The sequence below is a fragment of the Bombus affinis genome, chromosome 13, assembly GCF_024516045.1.
Source record: "Bombus affinis isolate iyBomAffi1 chromosome 13, iyBomAffi1.2, whole genome shotgun sequence".
In the NCBI taxonomy this organism is placed as follows: Eukaryota; Metazoa; Arthropoda; class Insecta; order Hymenoptera; family Apidae; genus Bombus; species Bombus affinis.
The window spans coordinates 4,251,460-4,270,896 of record NC_066356.1 but is presented as its reverse complement, the minus strand read 5'-3'; the positions used below and the strand labels follow the sequence as shown (position 1 = coordinate 4,270,896).

Sequence of the window (19,437 nt, the reverse complement as noted above, 5' to 3'; positions counted from 1 at the left end):
TATAATTAAGTTTCGATTGATAACCAAAATTACAGTGTGTAGTAAGCTTAGATGATGACGGTTTCAAAGATGCATAAAGACTCACTTTCTGTGAAGATGATGCTGCGGAGGAAAGCTTGCGATGGGTGAGTCTAATGACACGAAAAGAGCTGATTTGTTAAGGACAAGTTTTCGTTGGGAGAATGAGGGAAAGACTTCGCTGTCAATTGGCTAATTTTCTAGGTTGGTGGTTGAGGAAGGGTGCTAACCGCCCACGAGAGAGAGTTACTAGTGGGAGGCATCATACGTGAGAAAACTAACTTTCCCATGGTAAACAATAAACTTTTAGAAAACGATTTAGTAAAGAGATGTTTGTTCGATCTAAAGGACCTTAGCTAGAAAATTCCTGAGATTTATGGTAGGTCCTTAAGACTATTAAGGGTACGCAGTAAAGATGTGCCATTTTGCCCGCGATGTGTGGCCTGGTCTAGGTAGAGTGTCGTCAGACGTAAACCCGTGATTTTTCACCCCTTCGAAAATTTTCAAAGTATTCCTCGTCGTAATATTATACGATATCGAAAATATTAAACTATTTTTTGCCTTAATACAGTAATTATATTTCTGGCTCTCACAGAAGATTTCGTCGATTTATCAGTTATTTTTCGAAAGCTTTATCAGAAGAAGAAAATCAACATAAATGCGATTTTCTCCTGCGATTTTCATATATTCTATCTGTCTGCATTGCTTGGTCTCTTTCCCTTTTTGTCTCTGTCTGTCTATTTGTCTGTCTCTCTTTCTCCCTCTCTTTCACTCACTAGAAGATCTTCCTGTTTCGAATCGTTTCCGTTCCATTATTTCCAGTTCGTCAAGTTGCCGAGTTTTGAGGTCAGCTCATATCGAAGTTTCAAGTCTCGCTACTTCGGCAGGTTATCAGTTCCTCTGTGCTGGACTTTCGAATCCACCGTATTTTAGAATTTGTGCTGCGATCAAACTTGTATACGCGTAAACTCTGAGCTTATTGTTAGTCAAATTAGTTCAGGCACATATTATAAGACATTTAGGAGATTATCATTCAGAAACGTGGCTTTCTGTTGCACGATATTGTTACGATTTCTTCTGCAATCGTATTAACAATTATATACAATAAACACAAATGATAAACATAATAAATCACATTTCTTATCTCCTATTAGAGCAATTTCAAACTTCAACGTGTTGTCAGCCAATTCCACATTGAAAGCATATTTTCGTTTAATTTTATCTATCAGCTAATTCCAGTGAGAAAATAAGGATTGTAGGAATGATAGTAGAAACGTAAAGAAAATATAACTTAATACTACCACGATCTGTCCATCATGTTCAACCCAATTATATTTTTTCTAACTGTAACTAATTATTTTAATTAATTATAATTAATTATAATTAATTCTAACTAATTCAAAAATGTTCTCCAGTTTGAACAAGATATGCAAAGAACCTTACTGATATGCATAATCCCTCGTTACAAACCTACATTAAATACCTTCGTTAAAGTATTCGTAACGACGTTAAAATATTCCTGTTTTAGCCGACATGGCTGATTAGGGTGGTATATCCAAATAACAAACGCATTACCACGAATATACCGACCCTTCGTCTATATTCTGTCTCTTAGCAGAAAGAAATGTTTTCGGTTTTATTAGGGAAAGAATTTCTTAACAGCCGCGACAGGATGTTCAAATTGATTATCCCGATCGTTCTATTATATCGTCGGTAGCCGCAACGTCGGCTGCGATAGCATTAATGAGTGCAATTAATCCATGAGAATTAATGCGAGCGACAGCCGTCACGTATTCGCGTTCAATGCACGAGCGAGAAACATCGCCCGCCACCGTTCACCATCCGCCCACCCTTTTCCGCGATATTATTTATTACTGCGAACGGGTCGCGTTATATTTCGCGGGAGCCACCCGTTATATCGTGCCAACCAGCAGGAAGTGCCTTTTGCATTTCCCGGTTTGGACGTTGCATTTAATTGCATTCTCTCGTCAGGTATGTCGCCTATGAGGATCCTTATTTTACGGCGTTATTACGAGCGTCGGGTCTTCGTCCTCCCTCGACAACCAACAGGAATTTCTCGTTTTGACAACATAATAGTCGCCCGTCTCCTCTCTCTTTTTTCCATCCATCTCTCTCTCTCTCTCTCTCTCTCTCTCTCTTTCTCTTTTCTCCCTCTCGTCCTTTCCTTTCTTTTTTCTTTTTTTTTCTTTTCGACACGGAGGATTTCGCAGCGATTTATCGCCAAAATCGGTCGTTCTGTGTCGGAAATTGCGACGAAAATATTGTTGATTCGTAGCACGAACTGCGACGAGGACCAGGTCGTTGATATTGCTTGAAAAATTCAGAAAAGAGAGTGAGGAGGAACGAATGGTCCAGTCGACTCGTGTCGAGTTCAAGCGTTCAATTATCGGGTTTTAATTCGTGCGGAGCGCGACGTTACGAGACGCGGAAATTATTGTTAAACTGCAATGACTCTTTTCGTTCCTTTTTTTAGTCTATCCCCTTTCCTTTTTCCCACTTTTTAAATTCTGCTTTTGTTACTCGCGGCGATGATTTTTTATCGTGCCTTTGGGGCCGATCGATCGATAGAGCGAGCAAATTCGGCAAACGCGACGATTTTACAGCCGTGATCGTGTTTATAGTCGAGAATGGAAATATCTATAAATTTGTGTGTGTATGTGTATGCGCACGTGCGTGTGTACGTAAGGTTCGTTTCGATGTTGCGTTAAAAGCATTTCTCTTTTTCTGCGTCCGTGTGACACGTGACTATGGCGCATCAAATGCAACCAGACGCAACGTCCGTGTTCTTGGTCGGCCTGCCAGGGCGTGGTTTACGCTCGCGATGAAACATCGAATCGAACCTGGCTTTTAAATAGTGGTTTGTCGCGGCAGATACACGAATGGTTAGGGAAAATCGAGGCACAGCAGTGATTTGCCGTGGATTACTCCTATCCATCAAAATGTCAAATTCCCTGTCTGTCGCTATGTGCTGCGCGTATCTCTAACTTTCTGCCTCATATTTTTTATTTTTTTGTTAAAATATGTCCAGCAAAATCGATATATACACGTTGTTTTGTGAGCTTTGATCTAAATATTTGTAGTTTTATTATTCAGACCATTAGAAAGGGACATACTATATCGAAGAGAGTCGTTCAAAGTCTAAGATCTAAAAGAGGAAGAAAAAAGATATACTAGCAATAAAATTTGCATTTTTCTTTGCCATTCGATATATCTTTAGTGCTTCTGCAACATCGAGAATTTTATTAATCTCTTCGTCATGGTTTCGCATAACTTTATAATTGTAGAGTTTTCTAGAGTTTAGTAACTTTTGTTCGATGATAAATGAACAAAAGTTGTAACTATTATACAACTTCCTATTCTTATTTAATAGCAGAGTTATTCTGCGGAATAAAATAACGTGTAAAATCCAATAACAAATAATGACGTAAATACGTAACCCGGAAGGCGAGTGGGTCATAAATGGCACGGGAATCGACTGAATTACTTTGTAACCTGTTTTTATTAGCCGAATTAACTGGTCCTTTTGTCTTTACCAAGAAACGAGAAAATAATTATACGGAAGGGATGGAATAACCATGACCATTTGTTATGAAATATTGCGTTATTATGCCAGGGAAGGTTGCTTTAAATTGAACAGGAATTTGACAGAGACAGCGACAACCCCATTGTGTTGCGCACGCGTTACGCTTCCGGTCCCAACCAGAATAATACCGGAAACAAATGCAAGACAAAAGGCCAGCCAGAAGGTCTTGGATGAAAGTGTTTCATAAATGTGCATTGCGTCGTGGCCTTCTGGCGGAAGTAGCGCAAGCTGAGAATGCTTGTACCGTTGCGAGGTTATATCAATTACATTTCTCTTTACGTTTTTCTACAATTCTGAATTTTTTAATGCCTATTTTAAACGTTTCTCTTCCCTAGCTGAAAAATTGTTCGTCTCATAAATAAAACTTTTACCATTCTTTTGAAACGATGTGAATTCTATAAGATTCTCGATGACGCGAATTGACGACAAATAAATTAATAATGAAAATTACAAATCTAAATATTGAATTAACGCAACGCACTTCCCAATGGCGTGAAGTTTATTAAGCGTAAGTTGAAAAAAGGAAAAGTTCTAAATACAGAGGAAAGGAGAATCGTATCGAGTGGAGAATAAGATATTATTAACAATACTTCGAAATGTCTGCCGCTTTCCTCTCACGTTCATGTTGAAAGCAAAGCTTTTAAGGGCAAGGTTCTCGCAGTAGATGTAAGACGTCATTACGTTACCTTGACTAAAACTTCACCTTTTGTCCAGAAGTAGAACTTCGTCTGAGTACGCTGGTTAACTTTGCTATGTGAGCTTTTGTAAATGTAAGCGAGCTCTTGTATTGGAAGATTTTACACGAAATGCGTCACGTTTCAGATATATGTAAGTAATGATGCGCTATGGACGAAGAATACCGTTACAAACAGATGTAATTTTGCAAAATCCAAATTGCGACTATGGAACACCAGGAACACGAAGTGCAGTTTCTTTTTCTATTAAACTCTTGTCGATGATAGCTTGGAGACTTTTATAGCTGGTTCCAAGTTCAAGCCATTGATGTAGCGACACCGAAAGTTAAATGCAGCCAGTTTGTTCTTTCTAAACGTAACTGAAACAATGTATAAGGAACACTTTGTGTCACCTTAATCGAAGACCCTCGTTTCTTTAGGTTTCTGTCGATTTGCTGATCGACAGATTTGAAGATGTAGACTTTGACGTTTCAATGTTATATTAATTATTGTGGTTTATTTTTATCTCTGTATGCTAAAATCAATTTGTGAAAAATATGACGTATTATTTTGGATAATTTTTCAAATCTGATTCGTCTTATGTGTAGGTTTTATATATTAACGTTAGGAAATTAGTACGCGAATCGAGCCCTGACATCGATAAAAATTCTATTAATAGGTATTCGTCTTGAAATATTTTATTAAAAACAGTCGAATACTTGAAGCGTAAGAACTTCATAAAAGAAGATCCAATACTAAAAAAGAAGGAAATGCAAGAAAATAAAATGAGGAATTCCAGCAATAGCAGGCAGTAGATGCCAAGAATATTAATAATAAAAAAGAGGAAACGCAGTAAAAAAAAAGTAGCATAACGATATAAAAGAAACTGTGGCAATGCAAGCACGCTTATTTTAGTACACTTTAAACAACTATCTGGCATAGACATCCACATTATGGTCCTTATATATCCATTTGTTTTCTCCGAAATGGTTCCGACCATCTGACCACTGCGATGATTTCTGGTAGGTTCATTCCGGTTCCAACTATCCTTCGTGGACAGTGTCCATCCAAGATTAACGTTAGGAAATAATCCATCACTTCACAGGCGCTTCCTTCTGTAATATTTTCTATTGAGAAAGTTTATTTTCTATTGAGAGTTATTTTCTATTGAGAAAAATGAGGAAAATGGGTTCATAATAATTTCAAATAGAGATTTTACATAAGAAATAAAAATAATGATTTTTATTATAATAATGGAGAAATTGGATCTGGATGGATATATGTAAATTTACACAACTATCTTTACATAAAAAATTATAGTAATTGCAACAATTTTGCATCGAATATTAAACTGAACTTAGAAACTGAACATAAATCCATATTAATTCGAATTAGAACTAAACTTTGTATATAAAATCACAATAACGATAATCTTGATCGTAATAATAAAATTAGATATAGTGTCATACTAAGTGAAATCAAAGTAAAGTCTTGCTTCATAGAAAATCAAACAGGACTATAGCAATAGTAACAAGATTTAATTGAAAAAAGTATATTCACGAAATTCTTGACATAATGTTACGTACACTATGTTTGTAACAAGACGCTCTATCTTACAAGATGAACTAATAAGGTTGCTTTGTATTTTCTGAAACGCAACCATAATCGTGGTTCATTCAATCATACTGGTGGATGTTGTACAGCGATGCTGGAAATTGGACGCTTCTCCGCTTCTCGTTCTCTTGATGCGTTACCTGATCCCTCGGTTGCCACGCTAAAAGCAAGTTATACCTTTCTGCGACACAATCCTCGGCCATATAGGGTGGCTGCAGCCTTTCGACAAGAAATAACGGTGTACATAATTTCAACGGTGGAGACCTCCGCATTTTCACCAGAGTTAGTCCTAAATTACTTCACCTTACGCAACACTCGTGTAAATTTCAGTTTATTTTCAACTTTATTTTCTTCCTATCTTCTCATTTTCAGAGATACTTCTTAACGCCAGAAAAATACAATTGTGTCGAAAATGTCCGTAGCAGGTTATTCGTCGGTACACTGCGAGTCCTAATGCATTTATGAGAAATCTGAGGGTGGAAAAATTCACAGAATGCGCGTAACACGCAGAACTACATGAAATATTCAAAGTATAGTACCTGTTATGATATTCAGCAAATGTAGCAAATCCTCGACTAGGTCCTACTTTTTTAGTCGTGTTCGTAAAATTATGCAATAATTTAGCAACTATAGCAACTGTATTAAAATCATGTTTTTTGCAAACACACATATTTTAAAGAAAAAAAAGAACCACTTCACAATATCTCCGTCGAAAGGAACAGCTAAAATTCCCAATTCGAAAAATTTCTTAGGCAAGCCAAAGCCAATGAATTCAAGAACAAAAGGAAAAAGAGTTGAACGCAAGTCGGAGATTTGTCGATGAAATAGAAATGGAAATAAATAATGATAAACGAGTATGAAAGAGAGGAGGCTGGACGTAGACTGGGAAGGAACAAAGACGTTGGTCGTTTAAAAGAGGGGTTGCATCGATGGCAGGGATCGAAGGGTGGCTCGGACAAAGAGCTGGCATCGACGAATGCTTCCATTCCCTCCCTTTCCAACCTCGTTTCTCTGTCTACGAAAACGCGTTTCACCAATCACCGACGAAATACATACACGGTGACCCGAAAATATCTACGAGCTGGTTCTGCCCTTCCGAAAGTTCCCTCTCAGCAGGATGGCCGTGGGGCTTTTCCATGAAATCGGGCATGGTTCTGGAAGACGAACGGTGCCAACTGTATGTCTCCGACACGAAGGAAACCCCCGCCAGCTTTTTCGATCGTAAATTTTCCTATCCGTATCTTATCCACGACGATATAGCTGCCATTTAACTATTGCCAGACTCCATAAGGAAATCTGCTTTCTTTAGTCAGTGCTTGCCCCCTCCAAACGCCTATATGTAATGGTATAATGGTATATTTGGAGGATTTTGCTTTTTCCTAACTTTCCCCGCTTCTATCTATTTCACCCCTTATCTGTCGGTTTCTCGACCCGTTTTATCAACGATAAAACGGAGGTCTTTGGAGATCGAAGACCTTCGTGCCAGAGTTCGCTCGTGTTAACACGCTGTGGATCTTATATTTTATTGTTAATCGTGACTAGTGGCCAGATATCCTTTTGGCTGGAATTACTTGTGGTAGTTGGTGCTATTTGAAATCGTTGGCGCGTTCGATATTTACAGCTACATACATTTCTGATTTCAGTTTCAACCATTGAAGATACATATTAATTCCTATGGCTTTTTATCTTCGAGGTTTCGCAAATTTGACCGGATACCTGGTATCGGTTTTGTCATGAAGTTATCATCAATGCCACTTGAAAAATCGTCCATTTAAAGCTCCTGTTATTTTTTACATTTATCTGAATTTCGAGCGTTACAATTGTTCTCATCGATATCCATATTTCCATCGTTACTTCCGAGCATAAAATTTGCGACGAGTTGCCGACGAATATATCGTTGATTTACCATATAACAAGTCGATCTGAAATTGCCATTTGTTACTGACCTATGATCGTTAAGAGTAGACTTGGCAAAAGTAAGATGTTTTGTCATTCGACTGCAATGTGTTAATAGGTAATATTTGTTTCATGGCTTCGATAGTTGAAGTTTGAATATCCGACTAATAGGATGCGTAAATATCCAGAACCATGGGTCGGACTATTTCGGTATCCAGATATCGCACCGTTTGGATTACGTTTCAAAGGAAATGTTATCTCTGGATATATTCGACTACCCTGACAGTATATTACTTTGGAAGTAAAATAGGAATTATATTTCTGATTATAATGGACACATTTGTAGAATCGAATTTTACTTATATCTAGCGGGCATTTTGAAATCGATTTTATGTAAATTCAGAATTCATCGTAACAGTATTATCATTGGCAATATGGTGTTTTATTTTACTAATTAATTACGTTAAATGAATACGAATTTTTCAATTACTTGGAGGACAGTGACGCCAGAACTACGAAGTCGTACAGACTCTCTCATTATAATTGTCGATCGCGGACGTCATTATGTTATCGATAATGCCTGTCATTCCATTGGAAAACCATTATCGACAGAAATTTTTACGTGGCGGCCACCGTATTTCACTGATCTTATTTTTGTCTTTCTCTTTCACCGATGAAACCGAGGAAGGACGAATACCGTGAGTTGGCTGCCGTTAAAAATTTTATCGGCCGATAAAAAATAGAATACACGAACTGGAATGTGATATGCTTCGATGGTGGCGGTTTATACTTTGCCAGGAATATGTGTTATGGTTAGCGAGAAAATTAACAATTCGCGGGAAGAATGCGCCAGGGAGAAATGGTGAAAAAATATTGTGTCAACCTTTCATAGCCATCATCCATAGTAGTAATGATTTGCGATATCGCGATATGTATTGAAAAATTTTATGGGAAGGATAAGCGTGTCGTGAAAGAAAAGCGAAAGAGGAATACAACAACGTGTCGGGCTATTTTATTTGGGTGCGCACGAAGCTCGCGATTTTAAATAAACTTTCTAGTATTTGGCAGTCAGTTTTCTCCTCAAGATCAATACAGGATGCTTTGCTATTGGAAAGCCATCTTCCAGCGTCTCTTTGCTCTCAGTTTTTCGTTCCCAGTCGTTCGTACATATTCCAACTAGATTGTGCATAGTTGCTGGTTTGCATATGCCGTTCACATGCCATTTCTGTGATGTCATGGTGTTTACATTCTATTATACTTGACGCGATGTCTGTTCCTATTCTCAACACCGATACACGTTCGGTGAAACTTCCCATTAAGATACGTTTTTCCACGGACACAGAAAGAAGTTTAAACTCGGTATATTTTCTCTGGCCGTCTGCTGCTGTTTTATTTTCAATGTTTTCATCGCGATATAGCCTTCTTTGTACGATGAAACGCGATATGAAAGCGTACAACACGTTCTTTTCCATTAAAAGCAAAAATCAGCTAGAGAAAGTCGAATCAATTTTGTATTTTGTTTTTGTTCCAGGTACGTGTTGATGTTCCACTGAGACGTCGTCCGTTCAAATATCATCCGGATGTGAGTAGAAAGAATCGATTTTATTGAATATAGATACTAGAACTACCAAACCTTATATCGTACTAAGACAGAATTTATTTATTATTATCGTATAATTATTTATTAATAATTACTAATATATTTTATATATTATTAACATATATGTTAAAAATCGGTAGTTCTAGTGTTAAAAAGAACTTGAATTAAAATTAATTTCGTTCTATGATAAACAGAGCCTCTCTACAGTTAAAAAATTCGATTTTTATCTTCATTTGTGTAGTTTAGAATACTTTAATTTTTATTCAATGTTTCAAAACTGAAAGGATTATTAAAAAGGGAATGCTATAAGATGGTTTATATCTCACATTTAAGCTTATTACAAATTTCTCTAAATTTTTCCTAATTCTAAAAATATCAATTAAATCCATTAGAAGCTACATTGATCAACTGCATAAGTTGAAAGTAACAGAAATGCGATGATGTTAGACATTACAAACACTACTCTCTAAATGTAAGAATTATCTGTATATCTCTTCGTTATATAATAATCTCTTGTAATTTATTATTATTTGTGATGTCATCTGACTATGAAGGAACTTATAAAAGTACGTCATTTGTTTCTACAGAATTGAATATTAATCACGTACTTATGCGATGTAATTAGGAAATTAATAAAAAGCGGAATTGATCAATTTAGTGATTTGGGTTCGTGTATTTTGTGGCGTATAAAATCTTTTCATAAAAATTTTTAAACGATCTAGGAGAATGAACTTGAGTTAGTCCGGCCTCAAGAACAGAACTCCACTCAAGCATTGACGTTTCAACAACGTCTGACCTGTACATCATTTTCTCTTTACCTTTATATTCGTCTTTATTATGTCTTCAATCGACGCTTATCAGCCTTTTAACTACGTAGGAATTTTTGGTTGAATGGCTACTTCATCCTACTGTTGTATTGTTATCCTCAAATTTATTTGAATTGACATCGTTACGATGAAAATGGCGAATGCAAACTACTCTGTTGACCAGAATCAGAAGGATAATTAATGTCGCCGAACGAATGCACGCGATTAATTAGGATAGGTACCGCGACGGTTTCAGACAAATTGTTCCTGGTTCGTGTTCCAGTCACCATTGAACCACGTTTCTTTCGTCGTTCGATTTATGCGCAACGATTCGATTTCGTCGCTAATTGATTTCATTCGCGCGATAGCGACTTGATTAGCGGTTGCTGCGTGTTTCGCATCTTGCGACTCGATCTAGCGTGTAAACGTAGGTACTGTTCGTAGTTTCATTAATTTTGGTCTACCTGTTAATATTATTTATCTTTTAGAAATTTCATTTTTTCGCCACGTATATTCTTCTTGTTTCTTCAATCCTTCGGATTAATAGTATTTTACGTTCATTGTTCATGGGATGTTTTATACAAATCCAATTTTGCAATGTTTCCATTTCACTGGACGATATGAATATACAATACGTACACTGAATATACAATACAATTGTGAAAAGAATATAATTATAAAAAAGCATCAAACGAGGTTCTTCGTATCGCTGATTAGTCTTGAATATTTTGTTTTTTGATTTAATGCAAAAACGTAGTAAAATATAATAATCCGTTAAAATGCCAATAATAAAACGCAGTGAACGTAGTAGCTTGGAAAAATTGATTCCACAAACTGGTAATTTAACAGATACCGCATTTTCTCGATAGTTGTATGATTTACACTATGCAAGTGTCCGATTATACGCGTAATTATTCTACTTGCTGGACCGTGTGCGGATTTCTTTGTTGTCTAACCATATACGCTCCTATTATACTTACCGCGTCTCCTGCATAATATACACTTTACTTTTTATCCTGTATATTTGCTGTTTCCATTTATGTGACATTTTATCAGCTTTTTATACACGTCCGTTTTCATTTGGAAATTTAATTCTTTCAATTTTAAATATTTTTGTTACAGTAGAAATCCATTTATCGGCCTTCCATTTACTGCAATGAAATATTAGTTACTGCACGATTAAACGATTATCCTTTCACGATTGAATCCAGTTATTTCAATGTTAACTCTCATTATTTGAACAAGAATCATACGTAGTATGATGATTTATTCTTGTATAAAGGGTCATTATCTATACTTTCAGTTGCGCACTTATGAACAGTAAACATACGTAAAAGATTGCACGATTGAAGCTTTCGTTTAATCTAATTGACGACGTAACTTTTCACTTTCCTTATTTATTTTTGTAAAATCAGTTTTCAATCACTTGGCGAGTTGTCAAATAAACATCAGGCTGTGAAAGTTAAGTTGCCTCTCGTCCATTGTACGACTGGAAGCACCCTCGGCCGAATTAGCTCACTTCGAAATGGCAGATGCTTTTAGTGCACTTCACGTCAAAGACACGATTTACATCGAGCCGATGACGTTCGATATTTCAACCTTGGCTCACCAATCGGCGGTCTATTGACCATAATCTTTGTGCTATCCTAGTGACGCTCGGTTATTAAAAATTGTTGTCTCTTCTGAAAACTGTTTCGCCAAATGTTTTTATATTCACTCGTAGCATATAAACTTCTCACCGGTGTCGATGAGTTTTCAAAATTTCAAACGTAGCAGGGTTTGTTCGACGTATGCTTTTTTTCATTTACTCGCGTAATTCAGCTACGCAGCCAATATTTGTCGTGCTAATAGATTTCAACGGAAAATTTTCCGTGCGTTTCCAGCAGACGCTTTGAGAGATTTACGAATCATTTACCTTACGGTATAACCAATTTGTGGCTTTTGTTCCGTAATTACACCTTAACCAAAGACCACTGTAATTCAATATTATACTCTCCGTTCCTACAATTTCATGGCATAAATATCCCTATTCATTAGGAAACGAAGTAATGACAAGGAATACAACTTTTCGGATGTATGGTCTTTGAATAAGTTGATATTTGAAGCGTAGTTTCAGGCTGAGAAATATGCGAAGGTCAACGTACTCGTACAATTATTAGATATAATTTATTATATGCCCTAACTCTTGAAAACAGTTTTAACACATTCTTCCTACGAATATCAGATCGTAATCTTATATGAATACAACGTTCTGAATGACTAATCGTTTGCTTGATAATCTAGATTAATCGACACGTTATGAGATGGGCGGAAGTTCTAATGTTTATGAATGTTAGCACATGTCTTCATATAATAATAATAGCTGTGTAATCTGCACATTATTGCACATTTAAAATTCCTACAAATCCATAAATACCTATCACGATTAGTCCGGATAATCAATGTTGCATTACATCTCGAAGCTAATTAAACGCACGGTGGAACATGGCCGTTGATTAAATGGAACGACAGGAGTAAGTGGCGTGAAAAACGGGCGGTTTAAAGGGACGCGTCGTGAAACTAATTCCGTTCGAAGGGGGCGAACCGCAATATCAACGCGGGACCGCAATAATCAGCGTAATTGCCAGTTCGCAGGCAACAGAAGCGAAACGGTCCTCGAATATTCATAAACGGGGTAAGAAGGTCGGGAAGTTTGGTGAAAAGCGTTCACAACGACAAGTACACGAACGGCATCATCGGGAAAGTAATCCTCTGTTGGACGCAAAAAACCGCGTCCCTACGTCCACCAGGGAGACCATAATAGTCATTACGTCCTCGAGAATTCTCTTTCTCTCTCTTCCGCTGTACCGAGCATGACACGGTGAAATTTCCCGCATCTCCTCTATCCGTATGAACGCACAAAGATAAAGACGATTGGGAGACCGGAGAAGTCGACGCGAGTTTTCATCAAACTTTTCTAACTTGCGTTTCCCTTGAAACGTTCCTCTACCGGCAACTTTTCTTGATTACACGAAATTAGAGGGAACCTCTTATCCGCGGTACTTCTTCTGTTGGAATCCATTCGTCTAAGATGTGTCGTTTTGACCGAGACGATATAGAAAGAGAGAGGGAAAGAGATCGAGAGAGAGAAAGAGAGAGAGGAGATAGGGGGTGGGAGAGGTGTGTAGGTGGAGAACGCTTAGCTTGATATTGATCGACCTTCTCCCTCCAGTTTCGCCTCACCCTTTTCCACCAGTTTCCTCGCTCTTTCTCTCTCCCGCTTTCCAGGCTGCACCTACAGGCTGCTCCGTTTCCGTCGATCAACGTGACTGTTTCTTTTCACGCCTATCCTCTCTGAAAACACCGACTTTTCCGGCGTTGTCCCGTAGATTGATAGCGTTCGTACTATATCTTTCCTTTTACGGCCGAGAACATTGTTTATGGGTAATTTTTTTGATTTTAATTTTAGTATGATTTAAGCGCAGGCTATCATTCTCCGAGGTCCAAGATTTTGGAATATTTCTGGTAGGTTAACTTTATCGTTTAAAATTAATCATAAGACGTACAGTTATTTCTGAGAAATATGACAAGAAAATAGAAAAGGTGGTATGCAGATGTGAAGAGAAAAGAACCAGCGACAAACTGGAATTTGTTGACTTACAATCATGCTAAGTTTGATGATACATGGAGGAATTATACGCACATATATATGAATCATGTATATATAGCATATAAAGAAGCTAGAAAATTCTCGGATCGAACAAAATCGTAAATAAATATATCGCTGTTGACTTATACATTTTCAAATAATTCCAAATAAATAAATCCATTTATCTGTAGTGAATGGTATTTGTTTCTGTGATAAGTAGAGTATAGATCGTGAACCGACGATTTCCCGAGTAATTCTCGCGCGCTGCTCCTGTTTAAACTCGTCACAGTTGAAATTTCCTTATCCAGAGAATATAGCATTACGATGATACGGTTTTACGACGTGGCATTGTCTGGAGTTTTTCATGGAGGTGTATCGCTCTCGTCTACCCCTTCCAGCCTTTTCTCTTTATTCATGAAGTCACGGGACCCACCTTTATTCGACAGATAGCACGAATCGCTTCAATTTCCTTCCGCATGGTATGACGTACACCGCTCGCCTTTATCGGATTCCAACAAAGGAATCGACGGTAATAATTTAATGTCACCGTGTCCCTGGGACCGATATTGTGTTTTCCCGTTGGTTAGGGACGATTCCATATTTTATAGTATTTCACGTATCATCAGATAGATTATTATGCACCATTGACACGGAGAGGAATAATGAAGACGAAGTTTGATAAGATTGTTAACGCTTGAATAACGTTGGATCGTAAGTAATTGCTAGAAAGGATTTCTTTGTGCAAATTTATATTCTTGTTGATGTAATTAAGGAAATAAAAATGGAGATTTGTTCCAGCTACCAAATATTATAACAAACTGTACTTCGTCTTAGATATTTTATATATTTTTGCAATAATATATATATTCGCAGACTAATAACGATAACTACGCTTTTTAAAATAGAATATACTAATAGGAATTGCATCCGAGGCCAATCGCTATTACGGTCTGTCCATAAACAGACGTCTTTTTATAAAAATATGTAGTTGCAGGTGTATTCCGTGGAAGCTAATCTCTGAAATTTCATATCGCAGTTCCGAGCATTTGGTTCTGGGAGGGTCGATTAATTCCGCGTATGCAACGGCAAATTCAATGCGATCGAACTAATTCCATTTCATTAATCTACTTACGTATCTATAACTTCGACGAATAAACCAACGTGTAAATTAGTAAATTATACACAGTGAAGCGAAAACAGTTCTTCTTATTATTTTGTTATGGGCTACATTTTTGTTCATCCTTATTTCGGTCACTGAAATTTATTGCTTCGAGAAATTATCGTTACAAAATGATACGCCTGTTTCCCTAATCACGATTCCTAAACGAAGCTAACGATAACAAAACCGTCTGACAAAATACGTCTCAAGATATCTCCCATTTCAACTCTTTTCGCGATATTGATAAATACACACGCTGATTATGTAAAATTTCTCAAAGCAACGAAGGAGATGACACAGTGTAGCCTTAATTCCATCACTCGGTCAATGCATGCCCTCGGGTGGCCATGCATAAGGAACTTAATCAAGAGACTTTCATCCCTGTTTTAACGCGAATGCAAGTTTCCAAGGCCGGGAGTGGAAAGTTTCGATTCTCCTGGCAAGACTTTTAACGCGCTTCACGCCGAATCTACAATTACAGACCGAACTAAGAAGCGAGGATCGCGACAGAAACCATTTTCAGACGATTCTCCGTCTTTTACCTTCATTTACTACAACCTTTAAGTCTCGCACTTGTCATTTTTTCTTAACGAATATATGATACACGTAGGGATCTTCTCATTCCTTTGTTACTGTATCAAAGATTAATGGTATTTCGTAAAATACGACAAGTTTCAATATTCTGTGCAAAATTCAAGATTGACTTTTGAGGTATTGGAGCTTAGATGACTCAAATAACTATACTTCTCTGTTCTCGCCGAGCTAATTGAGGAGTATTAAGTATTCTCGCCAGTCTTAGAGAATTTCAATTTTCACATTGGTCATGTCGATTACTCCCAAAATCACGTTTCAAGGGTTCGTCGAGTCGTAATGACCTTCGCAATAAATGAAAAACAAAGTTCCTTGGTCGTGGTTGAATTTAGAAATTACGCGATTCGTCATCGTTCGTGCTGTATGTAGGAAAAGTTTGAAACAGAAACGATTTCCTGGTTACATTCGTGTTTAAGAATCGTGACTGTGGACGTACAATTTATTTTCCGCTTGCGTTTCCGCCGTTTTTCAAGCCTGTCCTTAATGTCCTATGAGAAATCGGCGGGGAATGTCCTGAAACGTGGCTCCTGGCGGATGAAAGGATCGTTTAACGACCATTTTTTCGCGGTCCATTAAATACATTGTTCGTGTCGCTACAGTCTGTCTTTGGGGAGCTTTTAAAGCGTGTTTACAACGCCGAATCAATCAAATCGTGGCTATTGCTACCATCATGTGCCACTCGCGTCGCTAGAAAGCCAGTTTATTTTGGAAAAATTGTAAAGAGAAGAGACATTTACTTATTAACATATTGGTCGTACTCGCTTGATATTCGAGTCGACGCATATTTTTGTAAATTAGAAATTACAAAATTTTTAAGTTAAAGATCTGTCTAATGTAAAATCAATATGCAAGTGAATTTTATATGAAGATTATTATTCGTACGTAGCAGACTATTATTAGCATAAAATCGTGTACATTAAAAATTACGAAATTTTTAAGTTGGAAATCTGCATAATGTAAAATCAATATGGAAATTGATTTTATATGAGAATTATTATTAGTATGTACTAGATTATTATTATCATAAAATCGTGTATATTAAAAATTACAAAATTTTTAACTTGAAGATCTGCATAATGTAAAATCAATATGAAAGTAGGTTTCATATGAAAATTGCTATTAGTATGTAGTAAATTATTATTGGTATATAGTAGAAGCAACGAATGAAAATCTGATTAGCAGAGACTGTATTAAACATTAAAGGGTGTTTGTTATCTTCTGGGAAGATCTAGAACAGAGAAGGGTCAGCTTCAAGATTCTTAATGGTAAATGGAGATTAGGTTTCGGAATTCCAGACCATGATGATCAAGTTAACCCTTATGAAAGATAAAGCTATTGAATTGCTATCAGTTGAAAGTCATTTTGTGAAAGTTTATAAAAGTATCTGAAGTATATTCGATGCAAGATATCTTTTACTTGCAATCAAAGCAGCTTAATATCAAAATATTATTTCTTTTAAAACAACATTTTATTTTTTAGGAAATACTTTCTTGCATCTGCTGTCCCGAGTTAAATTTATTTATCGTTCTAGTTCCATCTGCGAATATACTTCGTTAATTGTTTTCAATAATGTTAAAATTTTTTATTGCTTCATCGTTAATTGAGTCATAAAATCGATGGCCTTTTTGGATTAACGCGTCGCAAGCTTCACGAGGGCTATGAATTCATAGAAGCTGCAAGTTAAGTGCATTGCAAAGTGCACACAGCTTCCGTTTTATAGCAGACGGGTAAATTTAGCGTATGCGAAATTCAGGACACCTCAGTTGTAGACTGGGTGATACTCATGGTCTCGAAACTTTGGCATACGTTGGATCTAGATTGCGTTGGATGTGGACTGTGTTAGATTCGGACTATGATAGTTCAGCATATCCTGAATTTAAACTGTACCGAATAATGGCCATTATACATTATTGGATGGTGTTTGCTAGGTACAGTGTTCTCTATATATAATCATACTAATCTTGGACTTTAGTAAAAACACACAGAATCTTCTAATTGGATTATATCGCAAATTTATGGAAAGTTGTTGTTCTATAATTAGTGGAAACTATTTGATTATTGTTATTCGTGACGGAAAATAAATCTTTATTAATGATAGTAATTATTTATTAAAATTTTGCGTAGTAAAGATTGTAATAACTATGACTAACCTATTTCGAAATGAAAATTTTAAACCAAACATCGACTAAAAGATCCCTCCTTTTAGTTTATCATATTACTAAACTTAAAGATTTAGAATCACAAATTATTCGCTTAGACCAAGTCTTAGACGTAGTCCCCAATTTTTGTCAAAAAAAGAAAAGAAGAAAAGAAAGGAGAAAGATTAAATTATAAATCGAATGATTTTACCAATAGTAAAAAATATATTCTAACGAAAAATAGTAATTATTTAATAGTTACAAATTGGGTGATAGGATCGATTACCCGTTAATTTATCTATTAATTTATCTATGTCCCTGGACGAATGGAAAACACAGTGGAGTAACTACAAATCCAATCGAATTTAACTTTCCTTGTACTCGAAACTTTCCACCCTCTATTTGCACGCGATGTTGTGCACAATTATATGCGATGCAACTTTACCGAAACGATTCATAGACACGAACGAACTTCACTGAAAGGGAGAACCCAAAGGCAGAATCAATTGAACGAAGTTGAATCTCCTTGGTCATCGGAAGAACCAAAGTTTCGTAGATCTCGTATTCGCCTCTGTTTGTAGGACAATATATTAATTATTAACCATTATACAGTTATAATTACAATATTCTAGTCTATATTCTATAATGTTCTTGCTCCACTATTTCCTATAGTTTTTCCTGTATTTTCGTATATTTACTACATATATATAGACTTCGTAATGCAGTAATGATAGTTCGAATTAATCTAAATAAAATTTCTTTCTTCTATTCAGGTACTTGTAGAAAATCCTTGGAATACCAATATCGTGCTTTTAATGAATTTCTTTGTTATTCATCTCTTTTTTCCGTCGTTTCACAGTATCTTTATGTTTTCAAAAATGTCAAATCCGATTCAATAATAAATTTTTGACATGAATTTTTAATAATTGATATTAATCGAGACAACAAATCTTTTCGCAACTGCTATCTAATTCATCGCGAGATGTTTTTAGAATATTGTTAGGAAATCGGTTGTGAAAGCTCGGAAGACTCTTGTGAAAGATCGGAAGATATTTCTCTTGGCATATTCGTTGAAGTATTCCTCCGGAGGGCGGATGCTAGGAAAGCAAGAGAAAATATTTAAGGATTTCCTCCATGCAGAGAGGATAAAAGTACCGTTCAGCTCGATAAATTTTAAATCATTTTATCTCCGCAATACAAAGCTGACATAGTCATTGTATTTATCTCTGGAGGTTGCTACTGGTTCCTAGGAAACTCCCCTGCATATTTAACGTTAGCCTCCAGACTGCTTAATAAAGCTGTATGAAAGACTAACACTATTCTGCTTGACGAACAGACTGACACTATCGTCTATAATTAAAGCAAATGGTACTGAGTTTATTTATGTAAGTTGATATTATTGAGTTGAATAAAAAATTTGCACTTTTTTATTTTATTAGATACGATAAACAACGATGTAATTCTCGTTACTTTCTTTCAATGTATCATGAGTTTTTTAATTCTGTCTTTCTAGAATCTTTCTAATTTCGCTGATAAATAATCCTAACTTTTTCAGGCACGTTGTTACAATTTTCTTATTTTGAAATTATCTAAATTAAATTTGTTTCAAATTAAAAATTACCCGAAGATTGTACCACTGGCATAAATACATATTCTTAAATATGAGTATTTTTAACTCAAATTTAAAAGATTCAAAGGATATTTCTAAT

At 36.3% G+C, this 19,437-nt stretch overlaps 1 protein-coding gene across 4 annotated transcripts in view; it reads left to right on the top strand.

The window, feature by feature from the left end:
• LOC126923694 (inactive rhomboid protein 1) overlaps positions 1 to 19,437 on the top strand; it is a 284,985-nt gene that overhangs the window by 50,864 nt on the left and 214,684 nt on the right. Inside the window, exon 1 of one of the 4 annotated variants that reach the window (XM_050737391.1) lies at positions 9,369 to 9,388. The exons of the other annotated variants lie outside the window; for them this stretch is intronic. The gene's annotated coding sequence lies outside the window, so the exon portion shown is untranslated. Of the gene's footprint in view, positions 1 to 9,368; positions 9,389 to 19,437 lie in introns of those variants that run through there. 4 annotated transcript variants of the gene reach the window in all.